Here is a 21,240-nt window from a genome sequence, read left to right as displayed (position 1 = left end):
TTGGAATTCAGGATTGTACCCAATGTTAGACTTACTCAGAGATGCTGAACTTGTACCCTGTATTAAGATTCCCCCATGGAGAAGATTCTTCCGGTTCTTCTGTCTTCCGATGGGTGCATTCAGATGTGGGGAATACTATGTCGACTTTCTGTATTCTAATGCTAGAGCTTCTGTCCTGTTTTCTAATGCACCTTTCACACTGCAGTGCCTGTTACATTATGGAACTGTGGCTTTTTTAATGATATACCAGCTTGGCATGCTAAACCTATGACTGTGTGTGTCATGAGGTTATTAGCTACTAGTGCTGATGGGACTTAAGGAGAATGGTGCAATCCCCTCCCATTCTTATAAACTGAATCCACCTGTTCCTGCTCATCCCTGAAGAGGGTGGTGTGTTGCCACTAGCTATAGGAACACTGAAATCATATATTAGACATAATTTTTAAAGCACGCAGACACCTATAGCTAGTTTTCAGGCTAAGGTAACTGAAAATGATTGGAGGAGCTTTTCCCCCCGTTGTTTTTGTCATCACAATATACACAGCAGCTTTAAAATGATGTGGTTTGATCCTGCTTGGGGAGTGGGGAGGGGAAAGAGATGTGTGTGGTTGCCTTATTGCTGCCAGATTTTGAAAGGTTTTGTAGAATGCCACACCAGGCTCACTCCTGGTCTTGCTGTCTTCCTGAAATTTGCACATATCCTGCTGGAATATGATCCCATGTGTTTGTAAGTGCAATGAAATTCCTCCTGCCACTAGGTAGCTCTCGCCCTGCTACAGCTTTCATTAGTTTTTGGTTTTTTTAAAAAAAGTATTTTTATTTAATTTTATCCTTATAACCCAAATAACAAAATAGAGTTTTGCGAGACAAACCCATAAAGAGTGAACCAACCAAACTAGGCTGGCGTGGAATGTTACGTTCACAAGAAGAAACGGTAAAGTTGGTTATCTGGATATTTGCGAGGAGATCCAGACAGGAAATCGAAGAGTAAAAATAAATAAAGGGGGGGGGAAGGTAAGGGACCCCTGGGGGATTAAGTCCAGTCAAAGGTGATTATGGGGTTGCAGCGCTTATCTCGCTTTCAGGCCGAGGGAGCCAACGTTTGTCCACAGACAGCTTTTCTGGGTCATGTGGCCAGCATGACTAAACCACTTCCGGCACAATGGAACACTGTGGTGGAAACCAGAGTGCATGGAAACGCCATTTACCTTCCCGCCAGAGCGGTACCTATTTATCTACTTGCACTAGCATGCTTTCAAACTGCTAGGTTGGCAGGAGCTGGGACAGAGCAACGGGAGCTCACCCTGTCGCAGGGATTCAAACTGCCAGCCTTCTGATGGGCAAGCCCACGAGGCTCAGTGGTTTAGACCACAGCACCACCACCCCGCATCCCCCCCCCCCACAATTCTGCCATAAGAAATGAGAGAGTAAAAAGTGTGGCACACCTGAATTTCAAGATGTACAGAAACATAACCCTATGATTGAAACCATCAGAGGCACAAGGGATATCAAGAGTAAAAAGGACGTATATTACATCATGGAAAATATTCAGTCAGTTAGATGTTACTTATCCCAAATTACTTGAGAAACTATTGATATCTGAGATGTGTGTGTTTGTTTGTGTGTATTCAGGACCCCACCCTATTCTTGCGACCGTGATTTTGTTTGAACTGAATTTCAAATGGTTCAAACCTGCTCTGGGATATGCTGGTGAAGGATGGGCGATAAATTTATTCATGTAATAAAAACATACTGCTTGATAGTTAGACAGCAGCAGCAACAACACAAGGCAATTTACCCAAAAGGATGAAACAATGAAATTATCAACAATAACAAAAAAAATTTTTTTAAAAAAAAGCCCAGTTAAAAGCAGCTATTTAAACCATTCAAAAAATAATTGAAATCTGTGATGAGCTAGAAACCAAATTAGAACACATGCCAAGGTTCTACACATCCGGATAGGTTTTGCCAAAACAGAAACAGTTTTAGCAGGCACCGAAAACAGTCAAGTGAGGGGGGGCAATGCCTTGATATCAACAGGCAGGGAGTTCCAAAGTGCAGGTGCTGCCACACTTAAAAGATTGATGCCTTACAAATGTGGCGTGACCATTGTGTTGCACCTGTGGCAGTGACAGTCCCGCAGATCAAAGCAGTTAATTATTATCTTCAAGTGTTTTTATTATTATTATTTTATAATATTGAATAATACTATTACTACTAAATTGGCTGGGGAGGTAAGAGTTCACTGCCCCCTCAACATGCACTGCATTCCTGAGGACAATCCTGTTTCCCCCTCAAACTATTTAGTTTAAAAACAAATAAACAAACCCACAACATGATTGTCAATAACTTCATTTGGAACCCATGTGGTTCAATCTTGTGACCCTGGGATGGAATGTCCTCTATGTATGGAGGTGGGTGTATCTAAGGTAGTGGCGGTGACGTATGCCACGGGGCCGCGGTGTAAGGGATGCAGCTGGAGAAGGGATGATGGACCCCTGATGGCTGGAAGATCAGCCAGGGGGGTCCGTCCTCTGCGAACACTCTCGAGCAGGAATAGAACCAGGGAACAGCTCCCGTTGCCCCCGAGCGCTCAGCAACAAATGTGGATTTCATTTTCTAAACATTTCATGGTGTAACCTAAGACTTCCCCAAAATTTGGGGGACTGAGCCGCTCAAGGGATTAGTAACCAGATCTGGAGCCTTTCATCTCGACGTCGCCATTTCAACTCCCATCCGCAGCCCTACGAATGACGGAAAGCGGTTACCATCTGATGGGATTGAAGGGCTTACTTGTAATGAGCTGGGGGGGGGGCTTGCTCCATTTCCTGGTTGTCAGGCATCTAGTCCTCCCCGCCCCCACCCCACTCCCAACATCAGCTCTATCGCCGGTGCGAGCACACGCCATAAGAGCTGGCTGTGGGCCAACTAGAGCAAAGAGAACCAAGAGCGAAAGTTGCTGGCATGGCAAAGGGAATTTGCCCATAGAAGGCTTTCCGGCCGGTGCTACATGAGGTCTCTGTGTACTTGGGATGGAGGCTCATTCTCCTGTAAGAGGACCACCCCTCTTAGGGATGCCATTAGCCGCAATGGCAAAGCTCTACCTCCACTGATGGAGACAGCATGTCCCTGGGCTCCAGTTGCTGGGAATTGCTAGCAGGGAGAGAGATGCTACTATGTTCAGGTTCACAGAGGCATCAGGTTGGCCACTGGGAGAACAGAAGGTTGGACTACAATGCTGCGTGAACCTGATCTGGCAAGGCTCTTCCTATGCACTTAGACACAAATCCCGTGCTGAGAAAACCCAAAATTCCAGATACACCGACCAGATAAATTTTGCAGGTTTGAATAAACTTGATCTGGGGTGGGGTGGGGTTCGCCGCTCAGCAGCAGAGCACCCACTTTGCATGCAGAAGGTCCCAACTCCGATCCCTGACATCAGCAGGTACGTCTAGAAAAGCTTGATAACCTGGAGACTCAATGCCAATCTGCGCAGGTGATAGGTGGACTTGTGTTGGTGCTGACCTTTAAAGCCCTAAATGGCTTCGGTCCAGTATACCTGAAGGAGCGTCTCCACCCCCATCATTCTGCCCGGACACTGAGGTCCAGTGCCGAGGGCCTTCTAGCAGTTCCCTCACTGCAAGAAGAAAAGCTACAGGGAACCGGGCAGAGGGCCTTCTCGGTAGTGGCACCTGCCCTGTGGAACGCCCTCCCACCAGATGTCAAAGAGATAAACAACTACCAGACTTTTAGAAGACATCTGAAGGCAGCCCTGTTTAGGGAAGCTTTTAATGTTTATTAGACTATTGTATTTTAATATTTTGTTGGAAGCCGCCCAGAGTGGCTGGGGAAACCCAGACGGATGGGCAGGGTATAAATAAGAAATTGTTGTTGTTGTTGTTGTTGCTATTGAACACAGGACAGCAAATTACTGAGATGGTCTGTTTTTCTGAATCACTAGCATAGGAGCCACCTCCTAGGGTCTGAGGTCCCTTCACCCCATAAAATATTTGAGGGGGTTGCCCCCGCAAGTTGATGCGCTTATCTGGGCCCCCCCCCCCAATATTCTATTCCAGTTGGCACCCCAGCTTACTAGGCCCATTGAAGACATGAAACTTACTTCTCAGGAAAAATGGAAAGGAGTTAGAAGTGTCCATTCTCAATGGCATACATTTTTTGTAGTTAAATGCACATCTACTGTGTCCAGTGCCCCAAAACACATTTTGAGGCACTGTGCTCTCTCACGGGTCATGTGACTCATGCAGAAGTGCAGCCCCGGAAGATGTGCATCCCGGTTTTCCGCTGGGACATGTTGGAAGGAATGCATATTCTGCTGCATTTGGGGATATAGTTCTCTTAATTAGTTTATTTTTAAAAAATTACACAGTGTTTCTTTTTCTTTTTTGGAAGTGGTCTCCGCTAATGCCATGTAGTTTTCTTTGTTGCATTCACTAAAATCTGCATTTTGTACAATCCTTTCGACTGGAGAACAGTATCACAAAATCCGCAGAAGTCCCAATTTCGAAAGGACAGCTTAATCTATCAGTTTTGCTTATCGGTTCAAGAAAGGTGCGTTACGTTCACATTAAAATCCAAAAGTGAGTGCGTGGCTCCCATTCCTGTTTGTGACAAACCTGTCGTTCACGTCCACCCCCACCCACCCCCGGTAGGTGCCCTCATGCACTCTCCTCTGCTCTCTTATACACCCACCTACAGACTTCCCTCCCCCCATTAACGGCAACATCTGCATGTTTGTCCTGAACAAAAATAAAGCCATCCATCTCCACTTGGCACCAGTGATGTCATGCAAGCTCAGGAAAGCTGGCTCCATCGAGGTTTATAGTAGCGTACAGCGGGAATGTCACTTATCTGCGGAGGACGGTCTGCCGTTCTCAAGAAAGGCATTCTTCCCTTGGACAGCGCGGGTGGCTTTTGTTTATCTTTTGGCACACAATGAAATGATGGGAAAACATGCTTGGGTGCCCTGCGGCCGTAAGGTGGGGCAAGGCCATGGATACAAATGGGGGAAACGGTCTTTGATCCCCGGCCAATGCAGATGACTCCCAGGGTTCTGGGTTTGAGAATGGACGTCATGTACTGTACTTTTTGCTCTCCGTATACAGCTGCTGCAGCAGCAGCTCCTTCCTACCTAAGCAAACAGCCCAATGCTTCGGAGACATCCAGGGAGGAAAAGAAGTTTACAAATGGAAGCAAAAGTTCAGAAGGGCAATCAACAAAGGAAGGGGAACGGCAAGGAAGACAGGGCTGCAAATGCTTGTCAGGAACTGGTTTCCCACAAGGATCTGGTTGGCCACTGGGAGAACAGGATGCTGGCCTGATCCAGCAGCCTCTCCTCCTATCCTTATGGTATTCAGATGCATAATGCATTCAGCAGCAGAGGCAGAACATAGCAATTGTGGCTGGTAGCCATTAATCGCTTTGCCCTTTGTGGATGCATCTACTCCTCTTTAAAAGCCAAATAGGCAGAGCTATGACTCTTGCTGGAGGAGACTCTTGAGAGTCCCATGGACTGCAAGAAGATCAAACCTATCCATTCTGAAGGATATCGGCCCCGAGTGCTCACTGGAAGGTCAGATCCTGAAGCTGAGGCTCCAATACTTTGGCCACCTCATGAGAAGAGAAGACTCTTTGGAAAAGACCCTGATGTTGCCATAGATATGCAGGGAGCTCATTTATAATATGTGAGACTCTCCAGGTCTTGCCCATTAAATAAATAAATGAACCACCAAGGCAATCTCCTATATGTGTCTACTCAGCCTCATTGAATTTAACCACTTAGAAGCCAATATGGTATGTCGGCAGCAATAATAATAATAATAATAATAATAATAATAATAATAATAGGACTTACTCCCAGATATGTGATCATAGGATAGGAACATATGAAGTCAGGCCATTGGTCCATCTGTCTTGATATTGTCTACACCGACTGGCAGTGGCTCCCCATGATGTCAGGCAGGAAACCTTCCCAGTCCTACCTGAAGATGCTGAGGCGTGAACCTGAGACCTTCTACAGTGGTACCTTGGTTCTCAAACTTAATCCATTCTGGAAATCCGTTCCAAAACCAAAGCATTCCAAAACCAAGGTGTGTTTTCCCATAGAAAGTAATGCAAAATGGGTTAATACATTCCAGACTTTTAAAAGCAACCCTAAATGAGCAATTTAGCATACTTTTTACTTTCTAACAAGACCATTGATCCATAAAATGAAAGCAATAACCAATGTACTGTACTATAACATGAATAAGACAGTATGGAAGATGATAAAAATAAACATTTTTTCTTACCTCCACTGATGAAAGTCATTGTTTGGATGGGGGACTTTTATCCATTTCTGCAGTCACACAATCAATCAATCAATCAATCAATGGTTGAACTGGGTCCCACACAGTCACAAAAACAAATTAACTGAAAAAGCCTCAAAAACAAAAAAGCAAAATAAATAGCAGAAACAAAAGCGCCAAACTTAACCCATTCCGGAAGTCCATTTGTCTTCCGAAATGTTCAAAAACCAAGGTGCAGCTTCTGATTGGTGCAGGTGGCCACAGCCACATCCGACATTCGGCTTCTGAAAAACGTTCAAAAACCAGAACACTTACTTCCGGGTTTTTGGCATTTGAGAACCAAGGTGTTTGAGAACCAAGGTACCACTGTATATGCTCAACTACTGAGCTATGGCCCTTCCCGATTGCAGCCTACAACACATTTCCCCCCTCTCGCATAACCGGGGGGGGGGGGACATGCCTTTGTCAAAAGAGAGCCTTTCCTTGAGGAGGAGGAGGAGGAGGAGGAGGAGGAGGAGGAGGAGGAGGAGGAGGAGGAGGAGGAGCGGGGGCAGGAATTAGAATTTCACTGTATTTTTTTCTGATCTGTCCTAATAGAAGGGGGTTGACAGAGATGTGCTGGGGAACAGCGATGGAATGAACCTCTTGGAAGGCTGCCTGGAAAAACCCAGCCATTGACTGGGGCAAAGGGCACTCCGAAAACGTCCACAAAAAAGTTATTCCAAACAGAGAAGCCTTTGAAAGAACACGACGCCCCGTGTCCTTCTGTGACACACAACACCGTCCTCTGTTTGGGAGTGCCCAGACCTGCTTGGGGGATCAAATTTCCCCTTGCTCAGCAGTCTCTGGCAGGTAGAGCAAGTAGGATGACCTTACGCCAAAGACCTCAGCAGAAAAAGTGTTCTTCTGACATCTGTAAGTTGGACTCCCAGGGTGCAGTGGGGAGTTTTGGAGGAGGACAAGGAGTGGACACAAAAAAGTGCTCTGACAATCCACTGTGTGTGTGTGTGTGTGTGTGTGTGTGAGAGAGAGAGAGAGAGAGAGAGAGAGAGGCCATGGGCCACTGGTCTAAACTGTAAAAGAAGGAATGGGAGTAGATGCTTACCTTCCACCATTTCTCCCATGAAAATAGGGACATCCTAAGAAAAAGTGGGACATTTCGGGATCAAATCAGAAACCGGGATGGCTTCCAGGAGAGCCCCTGGAAAATAGGGACACTTGAAGTGTCTGTATATGCTCATTTAAGTTTCTCTGAGGCCACATTTACACCATATATTCACAGCACAGTGCTACCTAAGAAGTTGAACGGAATCCATTCCGGAAGTCCGTTTGACTTCCAAAACGTTCGGAAACTAAGGTGTGGCTTCCGATTGGCTGCAGCCAAGTGATGCTACTTTAAACAGTCAGGGCTTCCTCCCAAGAATACTCGGAGCTGTTGTTTGTTAAAGATGCTGAGAGCTGTTAGGAGACCTACGACCACCACTGTTCCCCTCCCAGAGCTGCAATTCCTAGAGTGGCTTAAAAATCAACCCCTCTTCTCAGGGAACTCCAGCCAGACAAAAAATATTTGGGATGTGAAGTAAAGCCAGTGGTGGGTGTGGCTTACGGAGAGTTCTGAGAGCCTTTAGAGAGGTGTGGAGGGCCATGTTTGACTCCCCGTGGTTCTCCACTCAATCTAATAAAATCTTTAGACAGGTTACATAAAATCAATGCGAATAGAGCAATACAATTTGGCTTAGCAATCAATCCCTCTTTCCAGGGAACTGTAGCTCGGGGCGGGAAATGGGGTCTCCTAACAACTATCAGCACATGTAACAAACCACAGCTCCCAGAATTCTTTGGGGAAAGCCATGCGGGGTTTTACAGGTGAAATTCGGAAAATTAGAATATTGTCGAAAAGTGCATTTATTTGAGTAATGCAACTTAAAAGGTGAAACCAATATATGAGATAGATGCATGACATGCAAAGCAATATATGTCAAGCCTTTATTTGTTGTAATTGTAATTATTTGTTGTTAGGCGGGTCAATTATAAATGGAATGTAATTAATGAAATGTAATAGCGATGTTTCTTTTTGTTTATTTTTGTATTATTATAACTATTTGTTTTATTACTGTGGAATTTCCAAAAGAAAGCATTTGTAAAAATTAAAGGAAAAATAAAAAATAAGTTGCATTACTAAAATAAATGCACTTTTTGATGATATTCTAATTTTCCGAGTTTCACCTGTAAATGTATGGTGTGAACATGGCTTCAGTGGCCAGCTCCTCTTCCTCCTCTTCCTGCCATGGAGGGGAAGGAGGGGGGAAGCAGCCCCCAGCCAATGGCTGCGGTGGCAGGATGAGCAGCCATTGGCCATTGAAGTCATGCTGCTGCCACATTAGACTCCAGCCCCTGGCTCTTTCAAGGTGTCATGCACATGACATCATGCATGATGTCACACAGACGATGTCGGCCCCCACAACCTCCCTCCCAAGTTGGCACTTCTGCGCCAGGGTTCAAGTGAAAGATAGCTTCCCGGAGAGTTGGCTTCGGTCTATGTGGCTGTGGGGGTGAGGACATCTCGTCCTTTGCCTCAGGCGGAACAATGCCTTGGACCAATGCTGGCGTTCTGTTTGGTTTTGAATTGTACCTTTACATAGCGTCTCGGTTGCCGTTTCAAAATGTTGCCCACTTTGGAAGTCTTATGTAGGTGTGAGAGAGACAGTGAGTGAGAGGGAGGGAGGGGGTAAGGCAGAATGGATGTGAGGGTTTGGGGGGGAGGGCGGGTGTGGTGTAGTGGTTAGCGTGTTGGACTGGGATCTGGGAGACCAAGATCTGGATCCTCATTCAGCCATGAAGCTCACTGGGTAACTTTAGGCCTGGCACTGCCTCTTTGACTAACCTACCTCACAGGGTTGTTGTGAGGGTTGAAATGGTCAGGAAGAGAAGCATGTACAGTGGTACCTCGAAAGACGAATGCCCTGCAAGACGAATTTTCCGCAAGACGAATGCGTCTTGCGATCTGATGGTTTTCGTTTTGCGAAAAATTCATCTTGTGAATCGCGGTTTCCCATAGGAATGCATTGAAATTTAATTAATGCGTTCCTATGGGCAAATGAAAAAAGAAATTTCAATGCATTCCTATGGGAAACCGCGATTCGCAAGGTGAATTTTTCGCAAAATGAATTGACTCGTGGAACGAATTAAATTCATCTTGCGAGGCACCACTGTACACAACCGTGAGATCCTTGGAAGATAAAGGTGGCATTGAAATGAAATGAAATGAAATGGTGTGTGTGTGTGTGTGTGTGTGTGTGTGTGTGTGTGTAACAGAGAGAGGTGTGTGTGAGAGAACTAAAGTGTGTGAGAGAGAAAGAAAAATGTGGGGGGGATAACGTGTGTGGGTGTGTAGCAGAGGGGTGTGAGAGAATGTGTGTGTGTGTGTGTGTGTGTGTGTGTGTGTGTGTGTGTGTGTGAGAGAGAGAGAGAGAGAGAGAGAGAGAGAGAGAGAGAGAGATTGCAAACAGGAGGGGGGAGAGCAAGTCTCTGTGTGTGTTGGAGAGCAAAAATGTGTGTTAGAGAAAATGTGTGTAAGAAAGAGTGAGAGAGATAATAGCTCTCTATCTCTGTCACTATATTTCTCTCTCTCTCTCTCTCTCTCACACACACACACACACACTCACTCACTCACACACACTCAAAGAATGTGTGAACCAAAGAATGAGTGATAACAAAGGAGTGAAAGATAGAGGGGACAAGCCTAAAACATGAGCTTCTTCAGCCGGGTAATTAGGGGGATTGGTTTCCCAGGTGGAGTCTAAATGATGGCTCCCCCTCGCGAATGATTCTCCAGCGACCCGTTTGGTGGCTAATTCCTCGGGGGGGGGGGGGAGGTTCTTGAAGCAGGTGCCCTCTGACAGGTAGTCAATAGAGAACTTCTGGCTAAGCATCCGTGTTTGGTTGGAGAAGTCGACCCCGGAGGTCAAAGAGCGTGACTCGAGAGGTTGTCAGGTCAGGAGCCATCAGAGTGACAGATGACCCTAAGCACTCTCCCGCCTCTGTTAGTGTCCCTTCTCAAAAAAAGAAAGAAGGAAAAACCTAGGGCTCGATGGAAGAAAGGAATAAGACATCCCCCTCTTCCCTCCCTCCCAATAGAAAAGGCTCCTGTTAGGAGCTGCCGGCACCTCTCAACTGGTGTTCATTAGCCAGAGTGCATTGCTTAGGCTCACAGCCTTCGTTCCTCTGCAGTGGGTGCTGTCTCCATAGCTCTCAACTGTTCTTCATTAAGGGAAACAGTTCCCCATTGTCTGCCATGAAGACACCTTTGTTTTTCAAACTCAGCAGGACTGAAAAATCAGAAATGGATACGCAACAGTCCTGCACAATTGATAGGAACTGGAAGTTCGGTTTGAAGACCTTCAATAGTGGGTGTTTTAAATACTTTACAGGTGAATAGCTAACTTGTTTTTAACCTCCCCACAGTACTCACACACCATGGACTTATGGGGCGATTGAGGATGAGGGGCAGGATTCGATTTTGCTTGCCTTTTAAGGAGAAACAACCCGATTTGCATTTCTCGAGCCAACGTGCAAACCAAAACAGAGCTATTCTTCCAAAGTTACACTTCTCCAAATTTTGCAATTCAGTTCTCCAACCTATTTGTGTAAGAATGCATATACTACGGGGAACTGCTTGCACAAAATGTGTGTCTTAGTCAAAACTGCCTGTAAACATGTGTTCATTAGAAATTGTCACAAAAATGCTGGTGAATTTTCATGAGGGTTGGGTTTTTTGTTTTTGTTTTTGTTTGTTTTTTTGGTAAGGAAAATAGCAAATGGTTGCAGAGATGAGGAGAACTGAATTTACAACTGGGGAAATGAAGAACTGAGAGAAACTGAAATGGACAGATTTTTCTATCCCTTGTTGCTACTGAGGTTGCATTCTTAGATAGAATTACTTGAGCGTAAATTGTATTGAACGTTGGGGTTAGAATTTCGTTGTTAAAACCTATTGTGAATGTACAAGTTGTCTATGCATATAAATATAATATATTATATGATATATGGAGAATGGGATTTGTTGTTGGGTAAGTATGCATCAGATCAGGAGAGGTACTAGCTCATCCTTCTTTTAATTTACTTAGGTAAAGGTAAAAGGACCCCTGACCATTAGGTCCAGTCGTGACCGACTCTGGGGTTGCGCGCTCATCTCGCATTATTGGCCGAGGGAGCCGGCGTATAGCTTCCAGGTCATGTGGCCAGCATGACAAAGCCGCTTCTGGCAAACCAGAGCAGCACATGGAAACGCCGTTTACCTTCCCGCTGTAGCGGTTCCTATTTATCTACTTGCATTTTGACATGCTTTCGAACTGCTAGGTTGGCAGGAGCTGGGACCAAGCAATGGGAGCTCACCCCGTCACAGGGATTCGAACCGCTGACCTTCTGATCAGCAAGCCCTAGGCTCAGTAGTTTAACCCACAGCGCCACCTGGGTCCTGATATATGGAGAATGGGATTTGTTGTTGGGTAAGTATGCATCAGATCAGGAGAGGTACTAGCTCATCCTTCTTTTAATTTACTTAAGGACAGCTAAAAGTAGTAAGCTATATGGCCAAAACAGCAATTTGATTACACATGTCAAAGCGCTTCTTGTCCTATTACACTGATTTGTTTAATTCTAGTGTTCCAGTGTGGCGCCTGCAAGCACAAGGTCTTCCTCTGTCTTCCTCTGGTGCCTACAAGGTCCTCAATTCCCTCCTTACCACTTGTGTAAAAATAATGAATTGGATATTGAAGTCCCAGGTTGAATCCTGCAATTCAGTTTAGACAGTGCTGAGTTGGATGGACCCAATGGTCTGACAACATCCTCTGTTCCTAAGCTGCAGAAAGCCTAGCTAGGTTTGCTCGAATATAAGTCCCCCTGCATTATATATAGAATCAGAGAATTGTAGAGTTGGAAGGGACCCTGAGGATAATCTGGTCCAACCTCCTGCAATGCAGGAATGTGCAGCTGTCCCATATGGGGATCAAACCTGCAACCTTGGTGTTATCTGCACCATGCTCTAACCAACAGAGCCATGGCTCAGTAGGTTGAGCATCTGTTTTGCATGCAGAAGGTCCCAGGTTCAATCCCTGGCATCTCCAGGTAGGGCTGGTAATGTCCTAATCTGAAAAGCTTGATCGCTGCTGCCAGTCAGCACAGATAGTATTGAGCTAGATGGACCAGTGGGTCTGACTCAGCAGCTTCCTATCTTCTTACATGGCCTGCCATTGAGCTTTCACCCGTATACATTGATTCCAGCTTCAATGCCTTTGTTTTGCTTCTCACCCTTGGCTCCTATCAAGCGTGCATATTTCTATGCATTTTTTTTATAAAAAAAATCCCTAGTAGGAGGTGAGTTGAGCAAACTGACTCCGTTGCGTTGAAGGTAACGCGGCAGTTCTTCTTGCATCGGCATATTTGCAGTGGCCCGTTTACAGCAGAAAGATGTCACCTGGTGAGGAAATTGTGGAGAGGTGTGCTTGCCATGTGCAAAAAAATGCCTGCAGAGTTGCTACAATTATTAATTTGACCAGGATCTCAAGTGTTTCCTTGCACTCAAGTACAGAGGGATTTGTGAACTGAATATATAGCCAAATATATACAGCCAAAAAAAAAAAAAACCCTAAGTCACCTGCAGAAATTAGAATATGAAATGCTACTGAGCATCAAGTCACGACATGAGGGATGGGTACCTCACACCTCCTGGCCTTCCAATGGCCCCAGCAAAGGCAGTTTGTAGCTGGAGGGGAGGAGAATTCTCACCTGGAACTGGATCCAGGTACAGTAGGATGGGTTGGCTGCTCCATTGTTCGTTGGATGTTCAGTTTCTCAGGCTAGCACTTGGCATGGCAGTGACCTGGATGGATGCCCTCGCTTGATAGGCAGATGGGAGGAATAATTTGCCAGCTGCCGAACTGACATGCATGTACCAGCCTGCTGTCTCAAGCCACGTTCAACCGAAAGCCCTGAATGGGTGCACAGTATAGAAGGAAATTGACGGGGAGGGCATTCGTCACACACACACACACACACACACACACACACACACACACCGGGTGGTTTTCTTGAAGCTGTTTCAGTGCCACAATTGTGAGGAATTGTGCCTAGCTGAAGAAATGCTCAAATCATAAATAAGAACATAATAAGAGCCTGACAGATCAAGTCAAGAGCCCATTGTGTCCACCCAGATGCCCCAATGGGAAGCCCTGCTGGATCAGGCCAGTGGCCCATCTAGTCCAGCATCCTGTTCTCACAACAGCCAACCAGATGCCTGGGAGAAATCCATGAGCAGGACCCAAGCACAAAAACACTTTCCCTTCCTGTGGTTTCCAGCAACTAGTATTCAGGTGCATTACTGCCTCTGACTGTGGCTATCAATAGCCATTGATAGCCTTGTACTCCATAAATGGTCAAAGGCCTGGAAACGATGCCTTATGAGGAACGGCTTAGGGAGCTGGGTATGTTTAGCCTGGAGAAGAGAAGGTTAAGGAGTGATATGATAGCCATGTTCAAATATATAAAAGGATGCCATATAGAGGGGGGGGGGGAAAGGTTGTTTTCTGCTGCTCCAGAGAAGCGGACGCGGAGCAATGGATTCAAGCTACAAGAAAGAAGATTCCACCTAAACATTAGGAAGAACTTCCTGACAGTAAGAGCTGTTCGGCAGTGGAATTTCCTACCAAGCAGTGTGGTGGAGTCTCCTTCTTTGGAGGTCTTTAAGCAGAGGCTTGACAGGCATATGTCAGGAATGCTTTGATGGTGTTTCCTGCTTGGCAGGGGGTTGGACTGGATGGCCCTTGTGGTCTCTTCCAACTCTATGGTTCTATGAAATGCATCCAATCCTCTTTTAAAGCCATCCAAGTTGGTGGTCATCACTGCCTTCTGTGGGAGCAAATTCTGTAATTTAACTATGTGCTGCATAGTTAAAACTATGCACCCCACCCTGCACAATTACCGGTATTATTTTTTATTGCATTCATTCATCGCCTTTCAAATAGAGAAGAGTGACCCAAAACGATACATAAAAACTCTATAGGACACAATCATAAAACACAATACCTAAACATTCTCATCTGAGAATATTTAGGAAAGGGCCCATCCTACCCCAACCCCCAATTAAAAGAGCACTAAAAAGATAAAGAAGGACAGCAACCATAACTCATTGCCCTCATAATATAACTTGATCCCCAACTAGCAGCACAGGATCGGTGCTGCAGGATGCAGCCACAACATCTCTGAGAGATGCCTGTCCAGACTCTTCTTGAATGAAAGCACCTCTCTGCCTAAAGCAGTCTGCTCCATTATTGAACCATTAGGAAGTTTTTTAAAAACTTTTAGCCAAAATCTGCTGCCCCATAATTTCCATGGAATGATTCCAAGGAATGCTGAGGCAACAGAGGGAAAGTCTGACACATCTTCCACATGACAAGCATCCAGATATTTGAAGACCACTCTCATATCTTCCTCTAATCTAACTCTCAGAGCCATTCCTCATAGGACTTGGTTTCCAGATCCCTCAGTGTCCTGGTCACCCCACTCTGGACATGCTCCAGTGTGTCATTGGACTTCTTGAAGTATGCCACCAAAAACTGGACATAGTAGTCCAGAATACGAATGTGGCTTGAACTGTGCAGAAGTATCAGTGTAAGGAGAAGCTGCTGGACCAGACCAATGGCCCATCTAGTCCAGCATCCTGTTCTCACAGTGGCCAACAAATGCCCATCAGAAGCCCATAAGCAAAACCGGCACTCAACAGTGGTTTCCTTACTTGTGATATTGGATTTGGATTTGATATCCCGCTTTATCACTACCCGAAGGAGTCTCAAAGCAGCTAACATTCTCCTTTCCCTTCCTCTCCCACAACAAACACTCTGTGAGGTGGGTGGGGCTGAGAGACTTCAGAGAAGTGTGACTGGCCCAAGGTCACCCAGCAGCTGCATGTGGAGGAGCGGGGACGCGAACCCGGTTCACCAGATTATGAGTCTACTGTTCTTAACCACTACACCACACTGGCTCTCTCTTGACCTAGTGGTGGTAGAACATGTCTATGGGGCCTGGCAGCCTTTGATCTGAATCAAATCAAGCCCCAATCTTTCGTTTGGCTTCCTTGGACCATGTCATTCCATAGTTAACCTCCTCTGAGGTCTGCTGAAGCAAGTGTATCCAAATAAATATGAGAACTGGGAAAGACTCTGTGATTCCTATCTATAGCTCAAAGCACTGGAAGGAAGATGGAAGGAAGTGGACGGGGAAACAAGGGTTTTAATTTTAGCTCGAGCCCATCTGTGTTTAGAGGCTCAGGTTTATTTTTAAAGACAGGACATCGGCCAGAATGATGCCAACTCCGCCCATCCTGAGCTTCCCCTGGGGTTCCTTCGCTGTTCACTCCCTTGTCTCCCAGGCTCATGCTTTCTGGGTGCTGCTTCCTAGCATTCTTGGGTTGACGCTGTGCAATGATCATTATCATTTCTGCGGGGCGAATGTTTGAGAACAAACACAGGAAACTTCCCCCTGATTAGATAGGGGTAAGGCAACTGTTGGAGGGGAAAAAAACAACCGTCAGAATTGATGAATTGCAATTCCGTGGGTTTTCCCATCTGATTCACAAGGCAAGAAGATAAAGAACTACCTCATACCGAGTCTCCCAATTGGTCTAGTTGGTTCAGTTTTGCTCGCACTGAATGGCAACAGCTCTCCGGGGTTCAGAGCAAATTCTTTCCCAGCTCTCCCTGGATATGGTGGGGGTCAAACCTGAGACCTTTGACATGAGCTTAAATCCCCAAGCCATAACTAAGGCTACAATCCTGTACAATCCCATTGGACCATCTAGCTCAGTAGATATGTTAGATTGGTGGGCAGTAGGTAACAGGGCCTTCTCAGTGGTGGCCCCTAGTTTATGAAATGCTTTCCCTTGGGATGTATAGCTGGGCTCCTCAGCAGTACCCTTCAGAAGATGCCTTGAAGATCCATTGGCTGAGATATTGGTCTGATTCAGCAGGGCTCTTCTTATGTTCCTCTGTTCAGTAGGTCTGTTAGGTTAGTGGGCAGGAGATACAGGGCCTTCTTAGTGATGGCCCTTAGTTTAATGGAATGACACGCCCCCTTGTGATGTGTAGCTGGACTCCTCAGTAGCAGCCTCTAAATGAAGCCTGGAATATCCATTTGCTCCACTTGGCCTTTTAGTAGACTAAATAATATATAGTATTTATCTCAGTACCTATTATCTACTGATGATTTCAGGCAGGAGATTTTCTCAGCCATACCTGGAGATGCCAGGGATCAAACCTGGGACCTTGTGCATGTCGTTCAGTCTCTGCCCATCACTAAGGCTGCAGTCCTATACCCACTGGTCCATCTAGTTCAGTGTTGTCTACAATGACCAGTTGCACTGGCAAAAAAAGAAGTCAAAAATGCATTTACAAGTCATTTTTCTTACATTCATAACGTAGGATTTCTCACCCAGCCTTACGTGGGAGGAGGAAAATAACCATAAATAATAGGATTCTCTAGATTTTGCCATCCTGTTAATAGCATAACCGTCTTATACCAAGGCAGATCATTGGCCCATCCTTAGGTGCCAACTCCTGGGTGGCTAAGTCCAGTCAAAGGCGACTATGGGGTGTAGCGCTCATCTTGCTTTCAGGCCAAGGGAGCCGGCGTTCGTCCACAGACAGCTTTCCGGGTCATGTAGCCAGCGTGACTAAACCGCTTCTGGTGCAATGGAACACTGTGACGGAAACCAGAGTGCACAGAAATGCCATTTACCTTCCCACCACACTATTTATCTAATTGCTTTCAAACTGCTAGGTTGGCAGAAGCTGGGACAGAGCAATGGGAGCTCACCCCGTCGCGGGGATTCGAACCGCCAACCTTCTGATCGGCAAGCCCAAGAGGCTCAGTGGTTTAGACCACAGTCCCACCCGCGTCCCCTTGAACCTGAGACCTTCTGCTTGCAAGGCGGAAGCTCTACCACTGAGCAAGATAAAGATAGGGTGATCAATGTCAACCAGCCACAACTGTTGTGTTCTGCCACCACTGTCAGAGGTGTATAACCCCAGAATACCAGTCGCTGAAAATTACAGAAGTGGAGAGTACACAAGCTCAGGTTCTGAGAGCCAGTGTGGTGTAGTGGTTAAGAGCGGTAGACTCACAATCTGGGGAACCGGGTTCGCGTCTCCGCTCCTCCACATGCAGCTGCTGGATGACCTTGGGCTAGTCACACTTCTCTGAAGTCTCTCAGCCCCACTCACCTCACAGAGTGTTTGTGGTGGGGGAGGAAGGGAAAGGAGAATGTTAGCCACTTTGAGACACCGAAGTTCGGGTAGTGATAAAGCGGGATATCAAATCCAAACACTTCTTCTTCTTCTTCTTCTGTTTGTATGCTTTCATTGCAGCAACTGGTTGGCGGCTGGGATAACAGGAGGCTGGATTAAGTGGGCACTGGCCTGATCCAACAGACTCTTACCTTATGACTTAAGAAGTGGGCGCAGATTCATGCCTGAACACAGAGGATGCCTGCTTTGCATAGCTGCATCATGGGTGGGAGTAAATGATAGTCTGCTCTGCCATGGCTTGTACTTTCCCTTGGCAGCCAAGCTAGATAAGTAGGAGACGAACATAAATCTAGACCAGTAGGAGTTGGAGACAAAGATTGAGATCAGCCAATAATCCTAGGTCAAGGGTTTCTCTGATTGTGTCACGCAAGGCAGATTCAGAAAGTCTTCTTCTGAAGGATCGGGACCATTCTTGTTCTTCTCATCACTGCGGCTTGATATTAGGGCACCCACTTTGCTCTGAGAAGGTCACAGACGCACCCAAACTCATGAAACCGAGATGCCACATGGTCATAAATAAACTGTTGTGAGGAATGCACAACTAATTACGCCCTGTTTAATTGAATCGTTTGTAGGCGTCCATAACGCTGCAGGTTTTGAAGCATACAAAGTCAACAAGAATCCAAAGCCCATGGAAACATGGGGGTGGATGGAGTGATGCTGCTCAGCTGAAGGTAAGCCTTCTGGTAGCAAAACAGGGAGAGGAGCAATCTTTTCTTTTTCTTTTTGCAACATCTCTTCTCCATGGAGAAGATTTACAGGTGTAGGGGCTGTAAGAGGGGATAGGAATTGCCCAGAATATTGATTCCCTTTCCAGTCTGCTGATGGAGGCCTCACCATCAGCTGAGCAACATCACTGGATGCTATCCCAGGTCAGGTTGCAAGGAGGGGAAGTGCCATTTTATTGTTTGCCTCAAGCAGCAAAATGTCCTGGGTCAGCTGTGGGTATGAAGCAGGGCTGGCGGGGGACACAGCCTTGGGCAGCCCTTGCAGGCCTGCTAAAGAACCTTTAGGGACCCCTGACCATTAGGTCCAGTCATGACCAACTCTGGGGTTGCGGCGCTCATCTCGCTTTATTGGCCAAGGGAGCCGGCGTACAGCTTCCAGGTCCTGTGGCCAGCATGACTAAGCCACTTCTGGCGAACCAGAGCAGTGCACAGAAACGCCATTTACTTTCCCGCTGGAGCGGTACCTATTTATCTACTTGCACTTTGACATGCTTTCGAACTGGGGATTTGAATCACCGACCTTCTGATCAGCGAGCCCTAGACTCTGTGGTTTAACCCACAGCACCACCCGCGTCCCTTAAAGCACCTTAGAGGGCTGCATTTAGCTTCCAGATGTGAGGCCCCCCCATCTGTTATATTTATATATACAACCTTTTTCCTCCATGAAGCTCAAGATGGTGTTCCTGGTTCTCCCCACCTCCTCATTTAATCCACAACAGCCCTGTGAGGTAGGATAGGCTGTGGGTGAATGGCTGGCTCCCAAGCTCACCCAGTATGCTTCATATGGCTGAGTGGGGATTTGAACCCCTCATCCTCTGGGTCCTAGTCTGAGACTCTAACCACTATACTGCCAATGGCCCTTCCACTGAGTTACAGCCCTTCCCTAGCATATGATGACATCAGTCAGCTGAACCACGTGATGTCCTAGCAGCAAGCAGGTTATTGGCTATTCGTTGCCGCAACTTGCCTAACCTTCCGTTGGTTTCCCCAGTGTCTGATTCCTGAATCAGCTTCATCGCTTCCTCCATAGATGTAGCAATAACATACAAAGGTGCCAAAGCTGAAACAGGAACAAAACAAAAAAGTGGCAAACGTGATTGTTTTCCCAAGACACACTGTGAAGCCAAAATGGGGATCTGGCATGCATTCGGCTAAGACCTGTGGAAAGAAACCTAGTGTACCATCATAATGGGTGCAACATCTATTTTCTCACCAAGCCTACAGATTGCTGAACCTATTTATGCCTGATAATGAACTGTGGTGCATCTGGCACAGTGAATGCTGTTTTGTATTTCTTAGAAGCCAGGCAAAAACTCAGAAAACAGCCAATTGGAAGTGTGGTGCATGTGGAAGGATGGACAAAACTGTATCTCTAAGTTTTGAATGCCTTTATCGAGCAAATTGCAGTGGTGTCCCAGGCACTCTGTCAGCATATAACTCCTGCGCTCAGATATCTGTGCTGGTTGCTTGTTTGCTACCAAGCCAAGTTCAAGGTGCCACTAGTAGTTTCTCTGAACAGCCTGGGATCAGTTTCGTCTTCAAGATCAAATATTCCATATATGCCCACTTGGTGTCTGGGACTGGGACTTTTACAGGTGATGCAGAACACTCACTCCACATTTGGAGAGACCATCTTGGCTGTGATTCCTGGAACACCTTCTCTCTGCTTGCAGGCCTTTTTTCTACCTGGCCCGGGAGGGTGGGGGCCCTCATTGACTCCAGCTACAAGAGCTGAGGCTATGGAAGAGGCCAGAGGCAATATCGGCTGTCTCAGTGCAGACCCAGGTGATCGAGCCTGAGCTTCTGCAGCCATCAAAAACAACCACTGGCAGGATTGACAGCAGATACCTTCTGTGTTTATGATAATATTTTTGTTCTCTACTTAATTACGCTGTTTTAAATGTGCATTTCATATTTGACACCCTTAAGTAATGCTTTCTTTTCAAATGTTTAAGATAATTTTTGTGTTAATTTTGCTGTGTTAAATGTGCATTCTGTAGCTGACCTCCTTTGTAATACTTTATTTTGAAATCTTTAAGATAATGTTTCAGTTTCCTGTTAATTATATGTGTCACATATGACTTTCTTCTGTAATGTTTTATTCTGGATTGTTTTATTTGGTATGTTCACTTTGATGTGCCCACCAATTTGAGATTTTTTCCCCTTAAAAATACATAAAGCAGTGTAGAAAGGAAATGAATAATAATAATTTGTAAGAAAGTAGATCATTTAGTGTGGCAGCACCTTGGAAGTCGAATGGAATCCATTCCAGAAGTCTGTTCAACTCCCAAAACTTTCGGAAACCCAAGCACGGCTTCTGATTGACTGCAATCAAGAACTAAGCTGTTCGAAAACCACAGTACGACTGTATCCACATTTGTGGTGCACCGTTTTAACTCGTATACACATTTTTGGAAGCAATTTCCACTAATATAATATAATATAATATAATATAATATAATATAATATAATTCTATGTTAGTTTCACTAATGCATCCATTTTTATGTGCACTTTATGTTAATAGGCTCATTTTATACACAATGTTTTGCTGAGAACTGCATCGCAAAATTCAGAGAAGTGTGAATTTTGAAGAATAGCTGCTTTGGTTTGTGTATTGGTTCAAAAAGTATAAAATAGGTATTAAGTATACAATATTTGGAATGGGATTACACAGAATATATTACTGACAATTATATGTGTATTCCGATAACAAGAATATACGCATCTGTATATTAATGTATTGTAATGTAACAGTATTTTTTCCTCTTATTTCATTCTTGCTCACTTTTTTCATTCTTTCTTTTTTCTCACTCTATCTTTTCATAAATTAAATTCTTAATAATAATAAT

At 45.5% G+C, this 21,240-nt stretch overlaps 1 long non-coding RNA gene across 1 annotated transcript; it reads left to right on the top strand.

The window, feature by feature from the left end:
• The first annotated feature begins 7,160 nt into the window (after positions 1–7,160).
• LOC118076120 (uncharacterized) lies at positions 7,161–20,394 on the top strand. Its single transcript, XR_004691470.2, has 3 exons — positions 7,161–7,220; positions 18,238–18,336; positions 19,690–20,394. It is a non-coding gene; the product is annotated as an uncharacterized LOC118076120 (long non-coding RNA).
• The last annotated feature ends 846 nt before the right edge of the window (positions 20,395–21,240 follow it).

This window comes from Zootoca vivipara, chromosome 17, assembly GCF_963506605.1.
Source record: "Zootoca vivipara chromosome 17, rZooViv1.1, whole genome shotgun sequence".
NCBI lineage: Eukaryota > Metazoa > Chordata > Lepidosauria > Squamata > Lacertidae > Zootoca > Zootoca vivipara.
This window is presented reverse-complemented; position numbering and strand designations above follow the sequence as displayed.